Below are 25,379 nucleotides of genomic sequence, written 5' to 3'. Positions count from 1 at the left end.
GCCGCCCTCGCCGTCACGCCAGCAGCCGCGCGCGCCGTGGCGCCCCGCCGCCGCGCCCTGCTGTGCACGTATGCCGCTGCGCACCATCGCCAGGCCCCGCTCGCCCCGCCCGTGCCGCTCCGTGCTCACCGCCCTAGCATGCGCCCGCTGCTCCTGCCTTGCCCGAGCTCAGCGTGAAGGCCAGCGACAGCACGAAGCGGGCAACCATGGCCAGGGAAAAAGAGGAAAAGGAGGAGAGAGGGGATGGGTGGGCAGATGGACCCTTTTTATTTGTATGACAGGCGGGCCACACTGCACATGCAAGCGGACCGAGGCGGACGAGGAGTGGCCAGAGAGTGTCCGTCTGTATCCGCTTTGGCCTCAAAACAAGACCAACTTTAATCCAAAGATGAGATGAAACGGACACGAAACGGACGAAAAATAAAATAAGGTCTGCCGATAGGTTGTCTGGTATGTCTATTTTACTCCAAACAAACGCACCCGGACAAAATGGGTCGCGCAGTGGAGTTGGCCTAACGGCTTCGTCAGTTCGGCGTTCATTGTTAACGCCGGTTTACACCAGATAAGCTCGGAGATTAGGCGACTGATGATTGATTTAGTCGGTCAAAATAGAGGGATTTAATCAGTCACGGTCTGCTGGTGCGTATGACGCCAGATCATCATACATGCATTTTAATCGAATCAATCAAAGAGAGCAGTCCGTGCGCGCGTGAAAGTTCAGGTGCAGGGACCGCTGCGCTCACTAAATAAATCAGTCAAGAGACGTCGCGTCCGCGGTGCGTGGCAGCTAGCGTGGGTCTCGTCAGAGGCCACGCGCACACGCACACGCACCCTTCGCTTTCGTGACGAGCTCCAAAGTCGCAGGTGTTCTCGTCCCGGTTCTCACTCGTCGTACCAATGGGCAATGGCCGATCAGGTTTTGTTATCGTCGTGTACCGGAACGGGGCTTATAATTAGCTTGAGCGATGTGACGGCGACACTGGCGATGATCCAGGTTAGCGTGTGCACGGACGAGGCGTCGCTGGCTGTTGTCGACGGCTACGGAAGACGACAACGGAGCGTGCGTGCCGTTGGCTGTCCCGTTGAATCTACGGCTGGACGGAACACAAGCAGACAAGACAAGGAGTATTGTGCTTGCTTTAGCTAGGATCGATTATCCTTTCCTTTTGCCTCGACAAGAAAGAAGCGGAGTCGTCTCCACTTCTTCTAGAACAGCCGATCTGATGGATTCAAGACGATTTTAATAGTACTACTTTCTTCGTTCCATAATGTAACATGTTTTTGACACAGCATTTGTGTCAAAAAACGTCTTAGGGCAATTCTAGTCGATCTCTTATAACCGGCTAGGGGAGTAAAATTTCTGTTTTACTCTTCTAACCGGGACCTAGCCGATCTCTTATCCGCTGTAAGGGAGTAAAATTTTACTCCTCTCCCTAAATTTACTCCGCTGATTGGCGGCTGAGTAAAAGCCGAGCTGCTCCCTCGCGTAGCCCCTACAGCCCCTGCACTTTCGCCGGCGCGACCCCCGGCGACCCCTCGCCGGCCCCGCCACTGCCTCGTTGCCTCCCCTTCCCTCCACCGGCCTTCTGCCCGACATCTAGCCCTTTCGGCCCCCGTCCCCGTCACCGGAATTAGGTAAACCGCCGCCGCCGTCGCCATTGTTGTTGATTCATAGGATTGCTTATTTTCTTCTTCTTTTTCTGCCGGCCGCCACATCTCACGTTGATTGCACACCACTGTAGGTCATTCCCTCTCGTCGACGGCCTGTTTGGTCAGAACAACACCGGCCGGCCAGTGCACCACCACGCGCCGCAAGTGTTCGATGAATTGGCTAGGTGAGTTTTTTTATCGTTTCTTTGTGAACCGAGCCGTTTGGATTGAACCAAGCCGTTTGAATTGTAGATGAAGAGGTTGAGGGAGATGGCTTTGGAGGACTCATCGCCAGCCGAAGAGGAAGAAGATGACCATGAATTTGACACTGTTTTAGGCATGGTTTTCAATGATGATGTTCGGCACCCGAGGAGAGGATCGTAGTTTGGACGCACACACATCAACCGTGATAGAGCGGAGGGTCATGCGAAGATCATGAGAGACTGCTTTGCCACAAAGCCAACTTATCCAGAGAAGTACTTCCGCTAGCGTTTTTGGACGCACACAAGTCTTTTTCTCACCATTGCAAAAGCCGTTGAGAGATACGATAATAGGCTCAAGTTTTGGAGAAATGCATGTGGAGAGATAAGTGCAAGCCCTCGGATGAAATGCATTGCGGTTGTTCGGGTCTTGGCATATGGGTGTTCGGCCATTGCAATGGATGACTATGTCCGCATTGAAGGAAATGTGCCCTAGAGGCAATAATAAAGTTGTTATTTACATTTCCTTATATCATGATAAATGTTTATTATTCATGCTAGAATTGTATTAACCGGAAACTTAGTACATGTGTGAATACATAGACAAACAAAATGTCCCTAGTATGCCTCTACTTGACTAGCTTGTTTATCAAAGATGGTTATGTTTCCTCACCATAGACATGTGTTGTCATTTGATGAATGGCATCACATCATTAGAGAATGATGTGACGGACAAGACCCATCCGTTAGCTTAGCACAATGATCATTTAGTTTGTTGCCATTGCTTTCATCATGACTTATACATGTTGCTACAACTATGAGATTATGCAACTCCCGAATACCTGAGGAACACTTAGTGTGCTATCAAACGTCACAACGTAACTCGGTGATTATAAAGATGCTCTACAGGTGTCTCCGATGGTGTTTGTTGAGTTGGCATATATCGAGATTAGGATTTGTCACTCCGATTGTCGGAGAGGTATCTCTGGGCCCTCTCGGTAATGCACATCACTATAAGCCTTGCAAGCAATGTGACTAATGCATTAGTTGCGGGATGATGCATTACGGAACGAGTAAAGAGACTTGCCGGTAAGGAGATTGAACTAGGTATGGTGATACCGACGATCGAATCTCGGGCAAGTAACATACTGATGACAAAGGGAACAACGTATGTTGTTATGCAGTTTGACCGATAAAGATCTTCGTAGAATATGTAGGAACCAATATGAGCATCCAGGTTCCGCTATTGGTTATTGACCGGAGATGAGTCTCGGTCATGTCAACATAGTTCTCGAACCCGTAGGGTCCGCACGCTTAACGTTCAATGATGATCGGTATTATGTGTTTATGTGTTTTGATGTACCGAAGGTAGTTCGGAGTCCCGGATGTGATCACAGACATGACGAGGAGTCTCGAAATGGTCGAGACATGAAGATTGATATATTGGAAGGTTATGTTTGGACACCGGAAAGGTTTCGGATAGGTTCGAGCATTTTCCGGAGTACCGGGGGGTTACCAGAACCCCCTGGGGGATTAATGGACCTTCATGGGCCATGGTGAAGAAAGGAGGAGACGGCCAAGTGGAGGGGCGCGCCCCCCAAGCCCAATCCGAATTGGGGAGGGGGGTCGCCCCCCCTTTCCTTCTCTCACTCTTCCCCTTCCTCCCCCTCCTAGTTGGACTAGGAAAGGGGGGGAACTACTCCTAGTAGGAGTAGGATTCCCCACCCCCCTTGGGCGCTGCTACCTCTTGAGCACTGAGTTGGTTTTCCCTTGAAGAGGAAAGGGTGATGCAGTAAAGTAGCGTAAGTATTTCCCTCAGTTTTTGAGAACCAAGGTATCAATCCAGTAGGAGACCACGCTCGAGTCCCACGCACCTACACAAACAAATAAGAACCTCGCAACCAATGCGATAAAGGGGTTGTCAATCCCTTCACGGTCACTTACGAGAGTGAGATCTGCTAGAGATGATAAGATAATATTTTTGGTATTTTTATGATAAAGAATAAAAGTAAAGATTCCAAGGTAAACGGTAATAGAAATAGCTTGTTGACGGAAGATTAATATGATGGAAAATAGACCCGGGGGCCATCGGTTTCACTAGTGGCTTCTCTCAAGATAGCATAAGTTTTACGGTGGGTAAACGAATTACTGTCGAGCAATTGATAGAATTGAGCATAGTTATGAGAATATCTAGGTTTGATCATGTATATAGGCATCACGTTCGTGACAAGTAGACCGACTCCTGCCTGCATCTACTACTATTACTCCACACATCGACCGCTATCCAGCATGCTTCTAGAGTATTAAGTTCATAAGAACAGAGTAACGCTTTAAGCAAGATGACATGATGTAGAGGGATAAACTCATGCAATATGATATAAACCCCATCTTTTTATCCTCGATGGCAACAATACAATACGTGTCGTTTCCCCTGCTGTCACTGGGATCGAGCACCGCAAGATTGAACCCAAAGCTAAGCACTTCTCCCATTGCAAGAAAGATCAATCTAGTAGGTCAAACCAAACTGATAATTGGAAGAGACTTGCAAAGATAACCAATCATACATAAAAGAATACAGAGGAGATTCAAATATTGTTCATAGATAATCTTGATCATAAACCCACAATTCATCAGATCTTGACAAACACACCGCAAAAGAAGAGTTACATCAAATAGATCTCCAAGAGAATCGAGGAGAACTTTGTATTGAGATCCAAAGAGAGAAAAGAAGCCATCTAGCTAATAACTATGGACCCGAAGGTCTGAGGTAAACTACTCACATATCATCGGAGAGGCTAAGGTGTTGATGTAGAAGCCCTCCGTGATCAATGCCCCCTCCGGCGGAGCGCCGGAAAAGGTCCCAAGATGGGATCTCACGGGTACAGAAGGTTGCGGCGGTGGAAATAGGGTTTTGGCTCCGTCTCTGATGGTTTGGGGGTACGTAGGTATATATAGGAGGAAGAAGTAGGTCGGTGGAGCAACGAGGGGCTCACGAGGGTGGAGGGCGCGCCCAGGGGGGTAGGCACGCCCCCTGCCTCGTGGCGTCCTCGTTGGTGGCTTGACGTCCACTCCAAGTCCTCTGGATCACGTTTGTTCCGAAAATCACGTTCTCGAAGGTTTCATTCCGTTTGGACTCTGTTTGATATCCTTTTTCTGCGAAACACTGAAATAGGCAAAAAAACAGCAATTTGGGCTGGGCCTCCGGTTAATAGCTTAGTCACAAAAATAATATAAAAGTGTATAAATAAGTCCATTAAACATCCAAAACTGAATATATAATAGCATGGAACAATCAAAAATTATAGATACGTTGGAGACATATCAGGCGCGCCCCATGGGGCCGGCCCTCCCCCTCCTCCACTCCTTTATATACGGGGGAGGGGGGCACCCCATAGACACACATGTTGATTTCTTAGCCGTGTGCGGTGCCCCCCTCCACAGATTTACACCTCGGTCATATTGTTGCAGTGCTTAGGCGAAGCTCTACGCCGGTAACTTCATCATCATCGTCACCACGCCGTTGTGCTGACGGAACTCTCCCTCGGCCTCAGCTGGATCTAGAGTTCGAGGGACGTCACCGAGCTGAACGTGTGCAGATCGCGGAGGTGCCGTGCGTTCGGTACTTGATCGGTTGGATCGCGAAGACGTTCAACTACATCAACTGCGTTACTTAACGCTTCCGCTTTCAGTCTACGAGGGTACATGGACACACTCTCCCGGTCGTTGCTATGCATCACCTAGATGGATCTTGCGTGTTCGTAGGATTTTTTTTTGAAATTACTGAGTTCCCCAACAGTGGCATCCGAGCCAGGTCTATGCGTAGATGTTATATGCACGAGTAGAACACAAAGAGTTGTGGGCGATAATAGTCATACTGCTTACCAGCATGTCATAGTTTGATTCGGCGGTAATGTTGGATGAAGCGGCCCAGACCGACATTACATGACCGCGTTCATGAGACTGGTTCTACCGCCGTGCTTCGCACACAGGTGGCTAGTGGGTGTCTGTTTCTCCAACTTTAGTTGAATCGAGTTTGACTACGCCGGTCCTTGTTGAAGGTTAAAACAGCACACTTGACGAAAAATCGTTGTGGTTTTTGATGCATAGGTAAGAACGGTTCTTGCTAAGCCCGTAGCAGCCACGTAAAATTTGCAACAACAAGTAAAGGACGTCTAACTTATTTTTGCAGGGCATGTTGTGATGCGATATGGTCAAGACGTGATGATATATAAATTGTTGTATGAGATGATCATGTTTTGTAACAGTTATCGGCAACTGGCAGGAGCCATATGGTTGTCGCTTTATTGTATGAAGTGCAATCACCATGTAAGTGCTTTACTTTATCACTAAGTGGGAGCGATAGTCATAGAAGCAATAGTTGGCGAGACGACAATGATTTTTCGATGGTGATCAAGGTGTCAAGCCGGTGACGATAGTGATCATGACGATGCTTTGGAGACGGAGATCAAAGGCACAAGATGATGATGGCCATATCATATCACTTATATTAATTGCATGTGATGTTTATCCTTTATGCATCTTATTTTGCTTAGTACGGCGGTAGCATTATAAGATGATCTCTCACTAAATTTCAAGGTACAAGTGTTCTCCCTGAGTAAGCACCGTTGTACAGTTCGTCGTGCCGAGACACCACGTGATGATCGGGTGTGATAAGCTCTATGTTCACATACAACGGGTGCAAGCCAGTTTTGCACACCCAGAATACTCGGGTTAAACTTGACGAGCCTAGCATATACAGATATGGCCTCTAAACACTGAGACCGAAAGGTCGAGCGTGAATCATATAGTAGATATGATCAACATAGTGATGTTCACCGTTGAAAACTACTCCATCTTGATACGTCTCCAACGTATCTATAATTTATGAAGTATTCATGCCATGTTCATGATAATCCCCAAGTGCAGGGAATCATCGTAGCAATTCCCAAAGGTGGAAGTGATAAGTACGGAGTGTCGAACCCACAAGGAGTTAAAGGTAAGATCAATATTCTCTCAAGTCCTATCTGCCACTGATACGACTCTACGTACACCGAACGTTTGCTTCCAACTAGAAACGAAAAATAAAACTACGTTGTGGGTATGAAGAGGATAACTTTGCATGATATCGGAGAGCTAAAACGTGAAAGTAGGTGCTGTTATCATAAAGTTAGAATATATTACTAAATATTATAAATAGCGAGTGTGGAATAATGATGGGTCAGTGTGCGGAATTATCCTAGGCAATTGTTAACAAGACCGGCAGTCGTCATTGCAATTTCATATGAGGGAGAGGCATAAGGATCATATGCACTTATGATCGGAACTCTAGCAAGCATCCGCAACTACTAAAGATCATTAAGGTAAAACCCAACCATAGCATTAAAGCATCAAGTCCTCTTTATTGCCATACGCAACAACCCCCTTACTCGGGTTTGTGTTTCAGTCACTCACCAACCCACTATAAGAGAATCATGAACGTATTGCAACACCCTACAGCGGGAATCCCTCACGCTTGCGCGACATGGAGGGCACCATAGGACAACACCAAAATAAAACATACATCTCGTACCAATCTAGATCATCAATCAACCCAAAGACAAAGGATATCTACTCAAAACATCATAGGATGGCAACACATCATTGGATCATAATATGTGGCATAAAGCACCATGTTCAAGTAGGAATTACAGCGGGGTGCGGGAGAGTGGACCGCGCAACAGAGATGAGGATGGTGATGATGATGGTGATGTTGATGAAGACGATCACCGCGGCGATGATTCCCCTCTTGATGGCACTCTGGTGCCACCAAGAGAGAGGAGGAGAGGTTCTCCCCCTTGTGCTTCCTCCTCCATGGCCTCCCCCCTGGATGGGGAAAGGTTCTCCCTCTGGTCCTTGGCCTTCATGGCGATGATGGCCTCTCCGGGATACTCCTCCATGGCCACCGGTGATGATGGCCCCCTCCGGCAGGGTGGCAGAGAGGGCCTAGATTGATTTCTCGTGGCTACAGAGGCTTGCGGCGGCAGAACTTCCGATCTAGGTTAATTTCTGGGGGTTTCTGTATTTATAGGAATTTTTGGCGTTGGTTTCACGTCAGGGGGGTCTCCGAGTCGTCCACGAGGCAGGGGCCCACGCCCAGGGGGGTGGGCGCGCCCCCCACCCTCGTGGACAGCCCGGGACTCTTCCGGCCCAACTCTTTTGCTCCAAGGGCTTCTTTTGTTCCATAAAAAATCAACAAAAATTGGCATGTCAATTGGACTCTGTTTGGTATTCCTTTTCTGTAAAACTCAAAAACAAGGAAAAAACAGAAACTGGCACTGGGCTCTAGGTTAATAGGTTAGTCCCAAAAATCATATAAAATAGCATATAAATGCATATAAAACATCTAAGATGGACAATATAATAGCATGAATACTTCATAAATTATAGATAAGTTGGAGACGTATCAGCATCCCCAAGCTTAATTCCTGCTCGTCCTCGAGTAGGTAAATGATAAATGAAATAATTTATCAAGTGTGAATGCTAGCAGGTGCACAAGTTTGATCAATGATAATTTCAATCACCTTTTCTAGCATCATTATATGTCATAACAGTAGCTCATCTCATAAAACTTTTCATGATCAAGTAACCAGCTATTCACATGTTAAAGTATAGATCATAAACTTTCTTGAAAACTAACAAACAGTGCTCTTAGTCATCAAACAATTGCAATTCATCTTATTTTCAGGAAGGGTCTATGTCAGAGCTTTGATTTAGCAAACTCCACATACTCAACTATCATTTAATCTTTCGCAATTGCTAACACTCACATGATATTTATGGGTTCAAAGTTTTAATCGGACGTAGAGAAAGATAGGGGCTTATAGATTCGCCTCCCAACCTTTTACCTCAAGGGTAATGTCAACAATAATAGTTCATGATAACTTACATCCAATTGGATATATGTATAAGGATCTTTCCAACACAATGTGCTTGCCAAAGGATAAAATGTAAAAATAAAAGGTGAAGATCACCATGACTCTTGCATAAGGTAGAAGATAAAAGTAAAAGATAGGCCCTTCGTAGAGGGAAGCCGAGGTTGTCATGTGCCTTTAAGGTTGGATGCACAAAATCTTAATGCAAAAGAACGTCACTTTATATTGCCCCTTGTGATAAAGACCTTTATTATGCAGTCCGTCGCTTTTATTACTTCCCTATCACAAGTTTGTATAAAGCTTATTTTCTTCGCACTAATAGATCATACATAATTAGAGAGCAATTTTGATTGCATGCACCGATGACAACTTACTTGAAGGATCTTACTCAATCCATAGGTAGGTATGGTGGACTCTCATGGCAAAACTGGTTTAAGGAATGTTTGGAAGCACAAGTAGTATCTCTACTTGGTGCAAAGAATTTGGCTAGCATGAGAGGGAAAGGCAAGGTCAACATGTTGAATGATCTAGGACAATATAACATTTCGGATATAGGAAAACATTACCCATTAAGTTGTCTTCCTTGTCCAACATCAACTTTTGAGCATGTTATATTTTAATGAGTGCTCACAATTACAAAAGATGTCCAGGATAGTATATTTATATGTGAAATCTCTCTTCCTTCAATATTCTTTCATGAATTGTTCAAGTGACCAATTCTGAGTTTGCTAACCTTCAATAAGTTTACTACCTATACTTATTATGTGTGAAGTCATTACTCCCCATGTTATAAGCATATGAAACATATATAAATTCAGATTTATGATATTCAATTCATTCAACCATTTACTCATAGGATATACGTGAAGCACGTGAGTAAATGACAAACTACTCCAAAAAAGATATAAGTGAAGAACACTGAGTAGGAAAATAATTAACTAGCCATGGGAGGATTCTTTTTCATTCAAGATTTCAGATCCAATGATTTTATTCAATCAGGAAGTAAAATGAAAATACGCTCCAAGCAAAACACATATCATGTGACAAATAAAAATATAGCTCCGAGTAAGGTATACCGATAGTTATGAAGAAGAAGAGGGGATGCCTTCCGGGGCATCCCCAAGCTTAGGCACATGAGTCTTCCTTGAATATTACCTTGGGGTGCCTTGGGCATCCCCAATCTTAGGGTCTTTCCACTCCTTATTCTCCTCATATCAATATCTCACCCAAAGCTTGAAAACTTCAATCACACAAAACTTAACGGAATTTCGTGAGATAGGTTAGTATGATAAAGAGTAAACCATTCACTTTGGTACTGTCAAAGACAAGGTTCATAATTGTTCTCACACAATGCCTACTGTACCATATCATTTCTACAATTTATATTGAGAAATATAATCCATAGAAACTAGAAAACAAGCAAACTATGCAATGAAAACAGAATCTGTCAGAAACAGAACAGTCTGTAATGATCTGAACAGCAACCATACTTCTGCTACTCCAAAAATTATGAAATAAATTGGTGGACGTGATGAATTTGTCTATTAATCTTCTGCAAAAATAATCAACTCAAAATCACTCTTCTGTAAAAAATGGTAGCTTATCTCGTGAGCGCAAAGTTTCTGTTTTTTACAGCAAGATCACATTAACTTTCACCCAAGTCTTCCCAAAGGTCTTACTTGGCACTTTATTGAAACAAAAGCTACAAAACATGATAACTACAGTATATTAATCATGTGAACACGCAAAAACAGTAAGGGTAAATATTGGGTTGTCTCCCAACAAGCGCTTTTCTTTAATGCCTTTTAGCTAGGCATGATGATTTCAGTGATGCTCACATAAAAGATAAGAATTGAAACATAAAGAGAGCATAATGAAGAATATGACTAGTTCATTTGATTCTAACCAACTTCCTATGCCTAGGGATTTTGTGAACACATAATTTATAGGAACAAGAATCAACTAGCATAGGAAGGCAAAACAAGTATAACTTCAAAATTTAAGCACATAGAGAGGAAACTTGATATTATTGCAACTCCTATAAGCATATATTCCTACCTCATAATAATTTTCAGTAGCATCATGAATGAATTCAAAAATATAACCATCACATAAAGCATTCTTTTCATTATCTATAAGCATAGAAATTTTTCTACTCCCCACATAAGCAAAATTCTTCTTATTCGGAATAGTGGGATCACTAATTCCTAAAGTTGACACTCTTCCAAACCCACTTTAGATGATAGTATTACTCATACTCCAAAATATATAAGTGAAGTTCATGGAGCATTCTACAAATAATATAGACTAACCAATATCCAAGCTCAAAATGTATAAGTGAAGCACACGAAGCATTCTATAAAACCATACTCAAAAGATTTAAGTGGAGCACAAAGAGCAATTCTATAAGATCATACTTAAAAGATATAAGTGAAGCACATGAAGTATTCTATAAATCAATGAAGGGATATCTCATACTAGCATGGTTCTTAAAGAAAAAGAAAAACACAACGGACACAAATCATGTGAATAAAACAAAAACCGAGGTATACCGATAATTGTTGAAGAAGAAAGATGGGATGCCAACCGGGGCATCCCCAAGCTTAGATGCTTGAGTATCCTTGTAATATTTACTTGGGGTTCCTTGGTCATCCCCAAGCTTGAACTCTTGCCTCTCTTTATTCTTCTCACATCGGTAACTCCACGTTCTTCGAACACTTCATCCACAAAAACTTAACAAAAACTTTGTGAGATCCGTTAGTATATTAAAGAAAATCACTACCTCTAGGTACTGTTGCAAACTCATTCAAATTTCATATTAGAACTATATCTACTGTATTCCAACTTCAGTATGGTTCATACCCCCCGATACTACCCATAGATTCATCAAAATAAGCAAACAACACGCGAAAAACAGAATCTGTCAAAAACAGGACAGTCTGTAGTAATCTGGAAATTTAGTAAACTTTTGTAACTCCAAAAATTATGAAATAACTTTGAAAATTTGAAAATTTTGTGCAGAAGTAATGTACAAAAATTTTCATACCCATTTGACCTTCCAGTAAATAATGTAAAATCACGCGCTACAGCCGAAGTTTCTGTTTTTTGTTCTGCACATAGCAAGCAAGATATCTAATCATCCTAAAACCAAACCTTGGCACATTATTCTTATAATACAATGGATATATACAAGGGGATAATTATTTACAGAGAAACTTCCATGAAAAACTCTACATTGTTTCCGTGAGCATGAACACAAGTGCTCAAGGTCGACCCTCACTTCTTCAATGCATAACTTTTCAATCACTTCTCTTTTTGAAAAACTTTTTAGGCATGAGAGGCAAGTAATTTTTTTTATTTTTATTTTTTTTATGTTTCACCCACAACTAAACAGAAACAAAAAGGAAAAATAAAATCTACTTAGTGAAGAAAGCAAACAAGCACACACGAGAATACCAACCCCACGCTATTGCTCCCCGGCAACGGCGCCAGAAAAGAGCTTCATAATCCCCAAGTGCTGGGAATCATCGTAGCAATTCCCAAAGGTGGAAGTGATAAGTATGGAGTGTCGAAACCACAAGGAGCTAAAGGTAAGATCAATATTCTCTCAAGTCCTATCAGCCACTGATACGACTCTACGTACACCGAACGTTTGCTTCCAACTAGAAACGAGAAATAAAACTACGTTGTGGGTATGAAGAGGATAACTTTGCATGATATCGGAGAGCTAAAACGTGAAAGTAGGTGCTGTTATCATAATGTTAGAATATATTACTAAATATTATAAATAGCGAGTGTGGAATAATGATGGGTCGGTGTGCGGAATTATCCTAGGCAATTGTTAACAAGACCGGCTAACAACACCTACTTTTATGTTTTAGCTCTCCGATATGATGCAAAGTTATCCTCTTCATACCCACAACGTAGTTTTATTTCTCGCTTCTAGTTGGAAGCAAACGTTCGGTGTACGTAGAGTCGTATCAGTGGTAGATAGGACTTGAGAGAATATTGATCTTACCTTTAGCTCCTTGTGGGTTCGACACTCCATACTTATCACTTCCACCATTCCGAATTGCTACGATGATTCCCTGCACTTGGGGATTATCACATCTCACGTGATGATCGGACATGGTTTAGTTGATTTGGATCACGTGATCACTTAGATGATTAGAGGGATGTCTATCTAAGTGGGAGTTCTTAAGTAATATGATTAATTGAACTTTAATTTATCATGAACTTAGTACCTGATAGTATTTTGCATGTCTATGTTTGTTGTAGATAAATGGCCCGTGCTACTGTTCCGTTGAATTTTTATGCGTTCCTAGAGAAAGCTAAGTTGAAAGATGATGGTAGCAACTACACGGACTGGGTCCGTAACTTGAGGATTATCCTCATTGTTGCACAGAAGAATTACGTCCTGGAAGCACTGCTATGTGCAAGACCCGCTGCAGGAGCAACACCAGACGTTGTGAATGCCTGGCAGAGCAAAGCTGATGACTACTCGATAGTTCAGTGTGCCATGCTTTACGGCTTAGAACCGGGACTTCAACGACGTTTTGAATGTCATGGAGCATATGAGATGTTCCAGGAGTTGAAGTTAATATTTCAAGCAAATGCCTGGATTGAGAGATATGAAGTCTCCAATAAGTTCTACAGCTGCAAAATGGAGGAGAATAGTTCTGTCAGTGAGCATATACTCAGAATGTCTGGGTACCACAATCACTTGACTCAACTGGGAGTTAATCTTCCAGTTGATAGTGTCATTGACAGAGTTCTTCAATCACTGCCACCAAGCTACAAAAGCTTAGTGATGAACTATTATATGCAAGGGATGGATAAGATAATTCCCGAGCTCTTCGCGATGCTCAAGGCTGCGGAGGTAGAAATCAAGAAGGAGCATCAAGTGTTGATGGTCAACAAGACCACTAGTTTCAAGAAGAAGGGCAAAGGGAAGAAGGGCAAAGGGAAGAAGGAGAACTTGAAGAAGAATGGCAAGCAAGTTGTTGCTCAAGTGAAGAAGCCTAAGTCTGGACCTAAGCCAGAGACTGAGTGCTTCTACTGCAAAGGGACTGGTCACTGGAAGCAGAATTGCCCCAAGTATTTGGCGGATAAGAAGGATGGCAAAGTGAAAGGTATATTTGATATACATGTTATTGATGTGTACTTAACTAATGCTCGCAGTAGCGCCTAGGTATTTGATATTGGTTTTGTTGCTCATATTTGCAACTCAAAATAGGGGCTACGGATTAAGCGAAGATTGGCTAAGGACGAGGTGACGATGCGCGTGGGAAATGGTTCCACAGTCGATGTGATCGCCGTCGGCACGCTACCTCTACATCTACCTTCGGGATTAGTTTTAGACCTGAATAATTGTTATTTGGTGCCAGCGTTAAGCATGAACATTATATCTGGATCTTGTTTGATGCGAGACGGTTATTCATTTAAATCAGAGAATAATGGTTGTTCTATTTATATGAGTAATATCTTTTATGGTCATGCACCCTTGATGAGTGGTCTATTTTTATTAAATCTCGATAGTAGTGATACACATATTCATAGTATTGAAGCCAAAAGATATAAGTTTAATAATGATAGTGCAACTTATTTGTGGCACTGCTGTTTAGGTCATATTGGTGTAAAGCGCATGAAGAAACTCCATGCTGACGGGCTTTTGGAATCACTTGATTATGAATCACTTGATGCTTGTGAACCATGCCTTATGGGCAAGATGACTAAGACTCCGTTCTCCGGAACAATGGAGCGAGCAACAGACTTGTTGGAAATAATACATACTGATGTATGCGGACCGATGAGTGTTGATGCTCGCGTCGGGTATCGTTATTTTCTTACCTTCACACATGATTTGAGCAGATATGGGTATATCTACTTGATGAAACATAAGTCTGAAAAATTTGAAAAGTTCAAAGAATTTCAGAGTGAAGTGGAAAATCATCGTAACAAGAAAATAAAGTTTCTACGATCTGATCGTGGAGGAGAATATTTGAGTTACGAGTTTGGTCTTCATTTGAAACAATGCGGAATAGTTTTGCAACTCACGCCACCCAGAACACCACAGCGAAATGGTGTGTCCGAACGTCGTAACCGCACTTTATTAGATATGGTGCGATATATGATGTCTCTTACTGATTTACCGCTATCATTTTGGGGTTACACTTTAGAGACGGCTGCATTCACGTTAAATAGGGCACCATCTAAATCCGTTGAGACGACACCATATGAACTGTGGTTTGGCAAGAAAACCAAGTTGTCGTTTCTTAAAGTTTGGGGCTGCGATGCTTATGTGAAAAAGCTTCAACCAGATAAGCTCGAACCCAAATCGGAGAAATGTGTCTTCATAGGATACCCAAAGGAGACTGTTAGGTACACCTTCTATCACAGATCCGAAGACAAGATATTCGTTGCTAAGAATGGATCCTTTCTAGAGAAGGAGTTTCTCTCGAAAGAAGTGAGTGGGAGGAAAGTAGAACTTGATGAGGTAGCTATACCTGCTCCCTTATTGGAAAGTAGTTCATCACAGAAATTAGTTCCTGTGATTCCTACACCAATTAGTGAGGAAGCTAATGATGATGATCATGAAACTTCTGATCAAGTTACTACCGAACCTCGTAGGTCAACCAGAGTAAGATCTGCACCAGAGTGGTACGGTAATCCTATTCTGGAGGTCATGTTACTCGACCATGACGAACCTACGAACTATGAGGAAACGAAGATGTGCCCAGATTCCGCGAAATGGCTTGAGGCCATGTAATCTGAGATGGGATCCATGTATGATAACAAAGTGTGGACTTTGGTTGACTTGCCCGATGATCGGCAAGCCATAGAGAATAAATGGATCTTCAAGAAGAAGACTGACACTGATGGTAATGTTACTGTCTACAAAGCTCGACTTGTTGCGAAAGATTTTCAACATGTTCAAGGAGTTGACTACGATGAGACCTTCTCACCTGTAGAGATGCTTAAGTCTATCCGAAACATGTTAGCAATTGCCGCATTTTATGATTATGAAATTTGGCAAATGGATGTCAAAACTGCATTCCTGAATGGATTTCTGGAAGAAGAGTAGTATATGATGCAACCAGAAGGTTTTGTCGATCCAAAGGGTGCTAACAAAGTGTGCAAGCTCTAGCGATCCATTTATGGACTGGTGCAAGCCTCTCGGAGTTGGAATAAATGTTTTGATAGTGTGATCAAAGCATATGGTTTTATACAGACTTTTGGAGAAGCCTGTATTTACAAGAAAGTGAGTGGGAGCTCTGCAGCATTTCTAATATTATATGTGGATGACATATTGCAGATTGGAAATGATATAGAATTTCTGGATAGCATAAAAGGATACTTGAATAAGAGTTTTTCTATGAAAGACTGCTACCTCTTGAGCACTGCGTTGGTTTTCCCTTGAAGAGGAAAGGGTGATGCAGCAAAGTAGCGTAAGTATTTCCCTCAGTTTTTGAGAGCCAAGGTATCAATCCAGTAGGAGGCCACACGCAAGTCCCTCGTACCTACACAAACAAATAAGAACCTTGCAACCAACGCGGTAAAGGGGTTCTCAATCCCTTCACGGCCACTTGCAAAAGTGAGATCTGATAGAGATGATAAGATAATAGTTTTGGTATTTTTTAATAAAGACTAAGAGTAAAGAAAGTAAAATAAACGGCGATAGAAATAACTAGTTGACGGGAGATTAATATGATGGAGAATAGACCCCGGGGCCATAGGTTTCACTAGTGGCTTCTCCCAAGATAGCATAAGTATTACGGTGGGTGAACAAATTACTGTCGAGCAATTGATAGAAAAGTGCATAATTATGAGAATATCTAGGCATGATCATGTATATAGGCATCACGTCCGCGACAAGTAGACCGACTCCTGCCTGCATCTACTACTATTACTCCACACATCGACCGCTATCCAGCATGCATCTAGAGTATTAAGTTCATAAGAACAGAGTAACACATTAGGTAAGATGACATGATGTAGAGGGATAAACTCATGCAATATGATATAAACCCCATCTTTTTATCCTTGATGGCAACAATACAATACGTGTCGTTTCCCCTACTGTCACTAGGGTCGAGGACCGCATGATTGAACCCAAAGCTAAGCACTTCTCCCATTGCAAGAAAGATCAATCTATTAGGCCAAACCAAACTGATAATTCGAAGAGACTTGCAAAGATAACCAATCATACATAAAAGAATTCAGAGAAGATTCAAATATTGTTCATAGATAATCTTGATCATAAACCCACAATTCATCGGATCTCGACAAACACGCCGCAAAAAGAGTTACATCAAATAAATCTCCAAGAAGATCGAGGAGAACTTTGTATTGAGATCCAAAGAGAGAGAGAGAGAAGAAGCCATCTAGCCAATAACTATGGACCCGAAGGTCTGTGGTAAACTACTCACACATCATCGGAGAGGCTAAGGTGTTGATGTAGAAGCCCTCCGTGATCGATGCCCCCTCCGGCAGAGCGCTAGAAAAGGCCCCAATATGGGATCTCACGGGTACAGAAAGTTGCGGCGGTGGAATTAGGTTTTCGTGGTATTCCTCGATAGTTTCGGGGTATGTAGGTATATATAGGAGGAAGAAGTAGGTCGGTGGAGCCACGAGGGGCCCACGAGGGTGGAGGGCGCGCCCGTGCATCGTGGCCTCCTCGTTGATTACATGACGTCCACTGCAAGTCCCCTAGATCACGTTTGTTCCAAAAATCACGCTCCCGAAGGTTTGATTCCGTTTGGACTCCGTTTGATATTCCTTTTCTGCGAAACACTGAAATAGACACAAAAAACAGCAATTTTCACTGGGCCTTGGGTTAATAGGTTAGTCCCAAAAATAATATATAAGTGTATAAATAAGCCCATTAAACATCCAAAACAGAATATATAATAGCATGAAGCAATAAAAAATTATAGATACGTCCTCGAGTAGGTAAATGATAAAAACAAATTTTTTGATGTGGAATGCTACTTAGCATATTCTTCAATGTAATTTTCTTTATTGTGGCATGAATGTTCAGATCCGAAAGATTCAAGATAAAAGTTTAATATTGACATAAAAATAATAATACTTCAAGCATACTAACAAAGCAATTATGTCTTCTCAAAATAACATGGCCAAAGAAAGTTCATCCCTAAAAATGATATAGTTTGGTCATGCTTCATTTTCGTCACACAAGATGCTCTCATCTTGCACAACCCCGATGACAAGCCAAGCAATTGTTTCATACTTTAGTAATCTCAAACTTTTTTCAACTTTCACGCAATACATGAGCGTGAGACATGAATATAACACTATGGGTGGAATAGAAGATGATGATGGGGGTTGTGTGGAGAAGACAAAAAAGGAGAAAGTCTCACGTTGACGCGGCTAATCAACGGGCTAGGGAGATGCCCATCAATTGATGTCAATGCAAGGAGTAGGGATTCCATGCAACGGATGCACTAGAGCTATAAATGTATGAAAGCTCAACAAAAGAAACTTAGTGGGTGTGCATCCAACTTGCTTGCTCATGAAGACCTAGGGCATTTGAGGAAGCCCATCGTTGGAATATACAAGCCAAGCTCTATAATGAAAAATTCCCACTAGTATATGAAAGTGACAAACAAGAGACTCTATCATAAAGATCATGGTGCTACTTTGAAGCACAAGTGTGGAAAAAGGATAATAGCATTGTCCCTTCTTTTTTCTCTTTTTTTGGGCCTTCCTTTTTTTATTTGGCCTTTCTCTCTCTGTTTTTTATTTGGGACAATGCTCTATTAATGATGATCATCACACTTTTATTTATTTACAACTCAATGATTACAACTTGATACTAGAACAAAGTATGACTCTATATGAATGCCTCCGGCGGTGTACCGGGAAGGGCAATGAATCAAGAGTGACATGTATGAAATAATATGCATGGTGGCTTTGCCACAAATACGATGTCAACTACATGATCATGCGAGGCAATATGACAATGATGAAGCGTGTCATAATAAACGGAACGGTGGAAAGTTGCATGGCAATATATCTCGGAATGGCTATGGAAATGCCATAATAGGTAGGTATGGTGGCTGTTTTGAGGAAGATATAAGGAGGTTTATGTGTGATAGAGCGTATCGTATCACGGGGTTTGGATGCACCAGCGAAGTTTGCACCAACTCTCAAGGTGAGAAAGGGCAATGCACGGTACCGAAGAGGCTAGCAATGATGGAAGGTTGAGAGTGCGTATAATCCATGGACTCAACATTAGTCATAAAGAACTCACATACTTATTGCAAAAATCTACAAGTCATCAAAAACCAAGCACTACGCGCATGCTCCTAGGGGGATAGATTGGTAGGAAAAGACCATCGCTCGTCCCCGACCGCCACTCATAAGGATGACAATCAAAGAACACCTCATGTTTCAAATTTGTTACACAACGTTTACCATACGTGCATCCTACGGGACTTGCAAACTTCAACACAAGTATTTCTCAAATTCACAACTACTCAACTAGCACAACTTTAATATTACCACCTTTATGTGTCAAAACAACTACCAAGTATCAAACTTCTCTTAGTATTCAATGCACTTATAAGTTTTTATCTTGGATGCCTATCATATTAGGACTAATTTCATAACCAAAGCAAATTACCATGCTGTTATAAAGGACTCTCAAAATGATATAAGTGAAGCATGAGAGATCAATAATTTCTATTAAATATAACCACCACCGTGCTCTAAAAGATATAAGTGAAGCACTAGAGCAAAATTGTTTAGCTCAAAAGATATAAGTGAAGCACATAGAGTATTCTAATAAACTAGATCGGCAACGCGCCTTGGCGCGAGGGTGCCAGTCCCAACGATACGGTCAAGCGGTGGAAGATCAAACGGCATGCTGCATTTGTACGAAGGCAAATTTAGCACATGTAACAGGATAACCGATTATCAGGTTCAGGGGTAGGAAGAAACACTCACTCTGTACCAAAACAGTAACATCACCGAGTTCAACATGGTCATTAGATCATAAAAGCTAACCCTTCCCAAGCAAGGCAGCATCCAATAGTGGCAATGGAGCCAATAGAACTACAAAGCCATAGTTAGGCATACAACAGATAACTTGGTTCAAATGCCTCCATGAGTGCCATTCCATTTGAGATGCGACGCTAAAAATGACCAAAAAAATATCAGTGACGTCTGTCCTGCTTCCAGATGCCTCTATTTTGTGCCCATCAAATTTGGCAAAATTTCTCATAACTCTTAAATATATCACTTTACATATGAAAACTGATACATGCACACATATGTAATGAAATTGAACTTGACTAATGCAACAACAGAGTGAAAGTCTCATGAATATGAGAAGAAATGTTACAAATGTTGCATCCTTTTGACACAACCAATCCAAAGTGACTATTTCTATGGGCATTTTTTCACAAGCTCTATTCAAATTATGTGTTTGATGAATATCAATGGCTCATGCATCCCTATATCCCGCGACTCCTCGGCCAGCCGATTAAGATCTCATGCATGGGATCAAAAGTAACACGAATCTACAAAAACACACCGGCAGCCGCTCTTGCGAATTTGCAACTGACCCCTCAGCCAAAGCAGACCTTTGCTAAAATATCAATTTCTCAATCTGGATCTTCTCCAATCGCTCCAAGGCGGCGGCCCGGCGAATTCCTTCCACAACAGCTGCACTTAGCCGACCTCTGCGTTCTTCTGCCTCAAACTGCCGCACGTCTCCTTTTGATGGCCGCGGCGAGATCCACCATGTTTGGCCTACCTCCGCGCACGGCCGCCATCTTGCCGGTTCCTGACGCCAATTCTACCACAGGCCGCAACCAGCGCACCATCTGCTGCTCCCTCGCATCCAGCGTTTGCTCCTTGCCCTGACGACGTGCGTCTGCTACACTTGTGTGAGCTGTGTAGCAACAAGGACCATGTCTCTGGTTGTTTTTGTTCCAGCTTAACGTATCTAGCACCTGCAGATTGTAGCTTATGAGCTCATTGCAATTGTTCTTTATTGAATGTGTGTGTTGTTTCAGAGTATATATTGTAAACTGTATATCGTTGGTGAGTATTGATCAGAACTCGGAATGTGAATGTATCTAGTACTTACGGGTTGCAAGCTTGTGAGTTCAGACAAGTGAATGTAGTTTGTTGTGAATGCAAAAATTCAGAAATAAACAAATTTATTATTGCCTAGTGCTTGGTGGTTCGAGGTGTTTTGCAGTACATGACGTAATACAGATGAACCAGGGCATAATCTCAGCTGTTGCTTCTGCATTCCTTGTGACTCTGCATTCCTACTTTTCTTTCACATATTCACAAACAAGAACATGGTGCTCTTGCTGTAAGCTTCCAAAGCTGGAAGCTTAGAAACAAGAAGTGAATGTAAAGGTCTTGGTGACTGCAAAATTCTGAACAAAATCATTGTTCAATTACTTTTGGAGAAAAATATTGTCGAGGTTGATATGGGTTTGGAAACTGAGGTGCTCCTTGCGTGATTCCTATGCTACTGACAAACTTTTACACCTGATATATACTACAGATGGTACTAATTAAGCAACTAACAGCCAAAAAAATTGATGAATTAATTATATGGTGAATTATACTGTTATACAACTGACTAAAGGGACCAGTCACAGGCTGACAGTTTCTTGTGCTTGTATTACTCCTTCGTGATAGTTGTTTATCATTTATATGAGAAAAAACAAAGCATGCTTCAGGTTTATGTTAACATAATGTAACATGGTGCTATTGCTTGTTGTTACACTCCACTCAATACACATAAGATCACTCAGAATCGAGCTTACCCAGTAGGAAACAGAGGAAACAGGGGATCAGGTATGCATGTATCAAGAAGAACAGATGCATACACCATGGGGAACAATACTGACCTCAGGGAAGCTCCAGAGGATGCCCCCACGCGATCATGAACCGATCTGCGACAGCGTGACCAGCTTTGGCGAACTCTAGATTTCTATAGATTTGTCGACCTGTGCATGACTGCCAAAATCGTTACTTTTTTTTTGATATTATGATCCCAAAGTCTCTAACTGCAGACTTATTTAGTATAATCTTACTGTCATCTACAATACACATTCTGACCAGGATGCAAACCTAGAGCAGCATAGAAACACGAAATAAATATACTAAAATATTAAATTAATGGGGATAAATAAATCAATGAAAAACAAAAGATGATCACTGATTTTATCTAAATCTTTGCTACCAGTATAATCTTACCGTCATCTACAATACACATTCTGACCAGGATGCAAACCTAGAGCAGCATAGAAACACGAAATAAATATACTAAAAGATTAAATTAATGGGGATAAATAAATCAGTGAAAAACAAAAGATGAACACTGATTTTATCTAAATCTTTGCTACCAGGCGTCTTCAAAGGGCTGCTTACTATTTTATCAAATTCCAAGGCTCTAACATCAGCAAGTTTGAGACCGTAGATGATATATTCTAATGGTTTTTGAATTTCGCATAACAATTAACGCTACACATTCCAACCCTTTCGAAGAACTCGGTACTCAAACCATTTTCATGAATTGCACAAAAGCATCATTTAGTTACAGCTATTTCCTTTTCACCTAAACCTATGACATCAAGAAACATGACAAGATTTTTATTTCTAAAATGACATCAAGCAGCATGCATATACTTTTATGTGAAAATTGACTGAATATATATTTGCATATTACAGGCCACAGGCCACACGCCACAAGCAAGAGAATAGCAACAACACAATGGAAATAAATACAGAGTTCCAGCAGGACGTAGGATATCATGCTATTGGCCAAGCATGTAATATATACTGTATATGTAAAAAAGAGAAGTCGTCCATTATCTATCATGTAGCACAAAAGCTGTGAGAAAATGAGGGGTGGATGGGAACCTGAAACAACAGTTAGGTTTGCCTTGATTATTCAAGCTAGACTATAAATATTAAATGAGGGGTTATTGCATATATAAAATGGTTAAGATGTAAAAAATGATTATAGCACAAAAACACAAGCAGTAGATAGTAATGTACCAGATGTTAAATCAGTCAGTGGAAGACTTCTCTCCATGTTATTCTTCTTGCCCATTGAAGAAGCCTGAAGAAAATAGTAGCTAGGTAAAGCATAAATTACCTGATAGAAGATTATCTCCTAATTAATGTTTCAGCTCAATCACCAGGAATATTGCCTCATTATTTTAGCCAACTCAAAATGAAATAACATATCACCGTGAAGCAAAAAAACATGTACTAACATAATGTGGATTTGAAGGTGGCAGAGCTCACCTGGTGGAGGGATGGCCAGACGAGGTGAAAAGAGTGTTGATGCAAAATGGATGGCTAGCCTCATCGTCCATCTCTATAGCATGCGCTCCTCCTGCGGAGCCTAGATGAATGGCGATCTCTCAACCTCCTCTTTGTATTCGCGGTCGACACTCCTTTCGCAGTGGACAACTCGACATCCTCGTCTGTGTGTGCAGCCTACGGTCCTCCTGCCCAGTCCTGCAACTCCGCAAGACCACTCACTGATGGCACATGCAAGCTGCATCAAGATGACACGGTCACACATCTCACAGAGCAGAAAGACACAGGGCCAACACATTGTAGTGAATTAACTTCACATGTAAATAACAACAACACTCCGGAAAGAACAGTATCCAACAGTTTCCAACAGTGCATGAAGATCTGAAGTTACCACCGAACTCTGAGAAACATTGTCTATATAAGAGAAGCCAGTGCAGTTGTAGTAACCAGCAAGAACCAGGATTAGGAAACCATCAAGCAGTATGCTACACGAAAAGGAGAGAGCACAAATTTACATAAAAACACAGCCGCAAAGAAGCATGAAGCAGAAATTCTGAATTTGAGCGCAACCATTTCACAGAGCTAAATTATGCTTCCAGACATCCATTTTAACAAATCCTAATTCTGAAGAGTGAATATAATATAAACTGACTGAATAGGCCAATTCAGTTAATCCAAGCAAACCAAAGGAGTTAAAGCACTAAATTAGGCACCTGGCATAGTAAATATAACTAAAGATGACAGCCTAAAACAAACAAACCAAATAAACCAGATTAAGCACAACCGTCCAAATGAACCAGATTAATCTAAAACCCACTTACTAAATTGCACACAGACATAATAATCATAAAAAATGCATGCATCACAGATTGAGCTCATGTTATACAAGCGACCACATCTTCTTGACAACCTACTACCCTAGCTAGACTCCAATGACAATTTTCACAAACCATTTATGCAATGCCATTGGCTTGTTTGCTAGCCTCAACAACACACACACCTGCAAGCAGGACAAACAAACAAAACCACAGGTCATTGGTATGACAAGGACAAAAAGAAACAACATATAAAACAAGCAAGGAAGAAAAGGAGACCACAAAAATCCAAGCAGGGAATAGTACTCTTTGCATGTACCAATAAGAATGCAATAAACTGATTCACTCATTTACCAACCTGCAGACCAACACGAACGACAAGCACAAATAGACTAAACCTATCGGCTGCTCCGGACGCAAGATGAGGAAAACACAACTCATACGAACGCAAGCCTAGTTTGGAAAGGGAATGGAGCAGAGAGGAGTAGGGGGAAAAGGGTCGACCTGCAGATTCTTGGACGAAGACGAGGCTGCCTGACACAAATCGAACATAGAACCGAGGGGATCGACCAAACGGACCAATCTGTAGGAAAACAAAAGTCAAAATACGTAGAAGAAGTAGGACGGGTGAGAGGGTGGTGGGGGGGGGGAAATGGAGAGAGACCACCTCGCCTCGTCGGGGCTCTAGAGCCGTTGTGAAGGCAGAGATCGTGAGCCTTGCTCCCGCTACGGCCTTCTTGTGTTGCCCGTGTATGAGGAGCACAGCGAGCGGCAGCGGCGTGGAAGGCACGGCTGGACGGGGAGCACAGCGAGCGGCGGCGGCGTGGAAGGGAGCGAGCGGGCGCCATCTAGGGTTTGAAGAGGAGATCGATCGAGAGAGGGGAAGAGAGCTGGAACGAGGCGATGCGGCGGCTAGGTTTGGGATAGGAGAAGGAGACGGCTGGGCGTGAGGCCATGGATGGGTGCCCGGGCGAGCGGCGGCGGGGCAGGGAGGCGGGCGCGTGGCAGGGTTTGGAGGGAGAAAGAGAGAGGCGAGGGCGCGGCGAGCGTGCGGGAGGAGCGGGCGCGAGTGCGCGAGGAGGCGGCGGCTAGGTCATCTCCTCGCGAGCCGTCGCCTTTTATACGCCTCTAGGCGAAATGACGCAAATGCCCTCAGCGGGGAACGAATTTACACGCGGTGGCAGGAAGTAAAGGTAACTATTCATTGCAATAGTGTCATCGGTTCGATCCAGTGGCTGAGATCAATCCGGGGCGAGATCGGACGGTCCACAACGCATCAAAAAATCGATCCGACGGCCGAGAGTCGCTGAGCTCCGAGAAGCCTCATGTTCTCCCAACTAACATAGTTCTGGATTCTGATTAATGTGTGTCTTTCTTAAAAGGTGTGTACAGCAAGGATGATTGTGGTGTACTAAAAAGCAAAGACTCAAATCATACAAGAGGCTCCAAGCAAAACACATATCATGTGGTGAATAAAAATATAG

At 42.4% G+C, this 25,379-nt stretch overlaps 1 long non-coding RNA gene across 2 annotated transcripts; it reads right to left on the bottom strand.

Annotated features, from left to right (window-relative positions):
• Nucleotides 1-19,976: 19,976 nt before the first annotated feature.
• On the bottom strand, nucleotides 19,977-24,978 carry LOC123170340 (uncharacterized). 2 transcript variants are annotated; one of them, XR_006485178.1, is made up of 6 exons: nucleotides 24,400-24,978; nucleotides 24,031-24,080; nucleotides 23,063-23,318; nucleotides 22,811-22,874; nucleotides 21,658-21,766; nucleotides 19,977-20,739 (listed from the first exon to the last, which is right to left on the bottom strand). It is a non-coding gene; the product is annotated as an uncharacterized lncRNA (long non-coding RNA). The 2 variants fall into 2 exon arrangements; XR_006485179.1 differs by lacking the exon at nucleotides 24,031-24,080.
• Nucleotides 24,979-25,379: the final 401 nt, after the last annotated feature.

Source organism: Triticum aestivum, chromosome 1D, assembly GCF_018294505.1.
Source record: "Triticum aestivum cultivar Chinese Spring chromosome 1D, IWGSC CS RefSeq v2.1, whole genome shotgun sequence".
Lineage (NCBI taxonomy): Eukaryota > Viridiplantae > Streptophyta > Magnoliopsida > Poales > Poaceae > Triticum > Triticum aestivum.
Note: the sequence above shows the minus strand (reverse complement) of the source record. Positions and strands in the feature narration are given on the sequence as shown.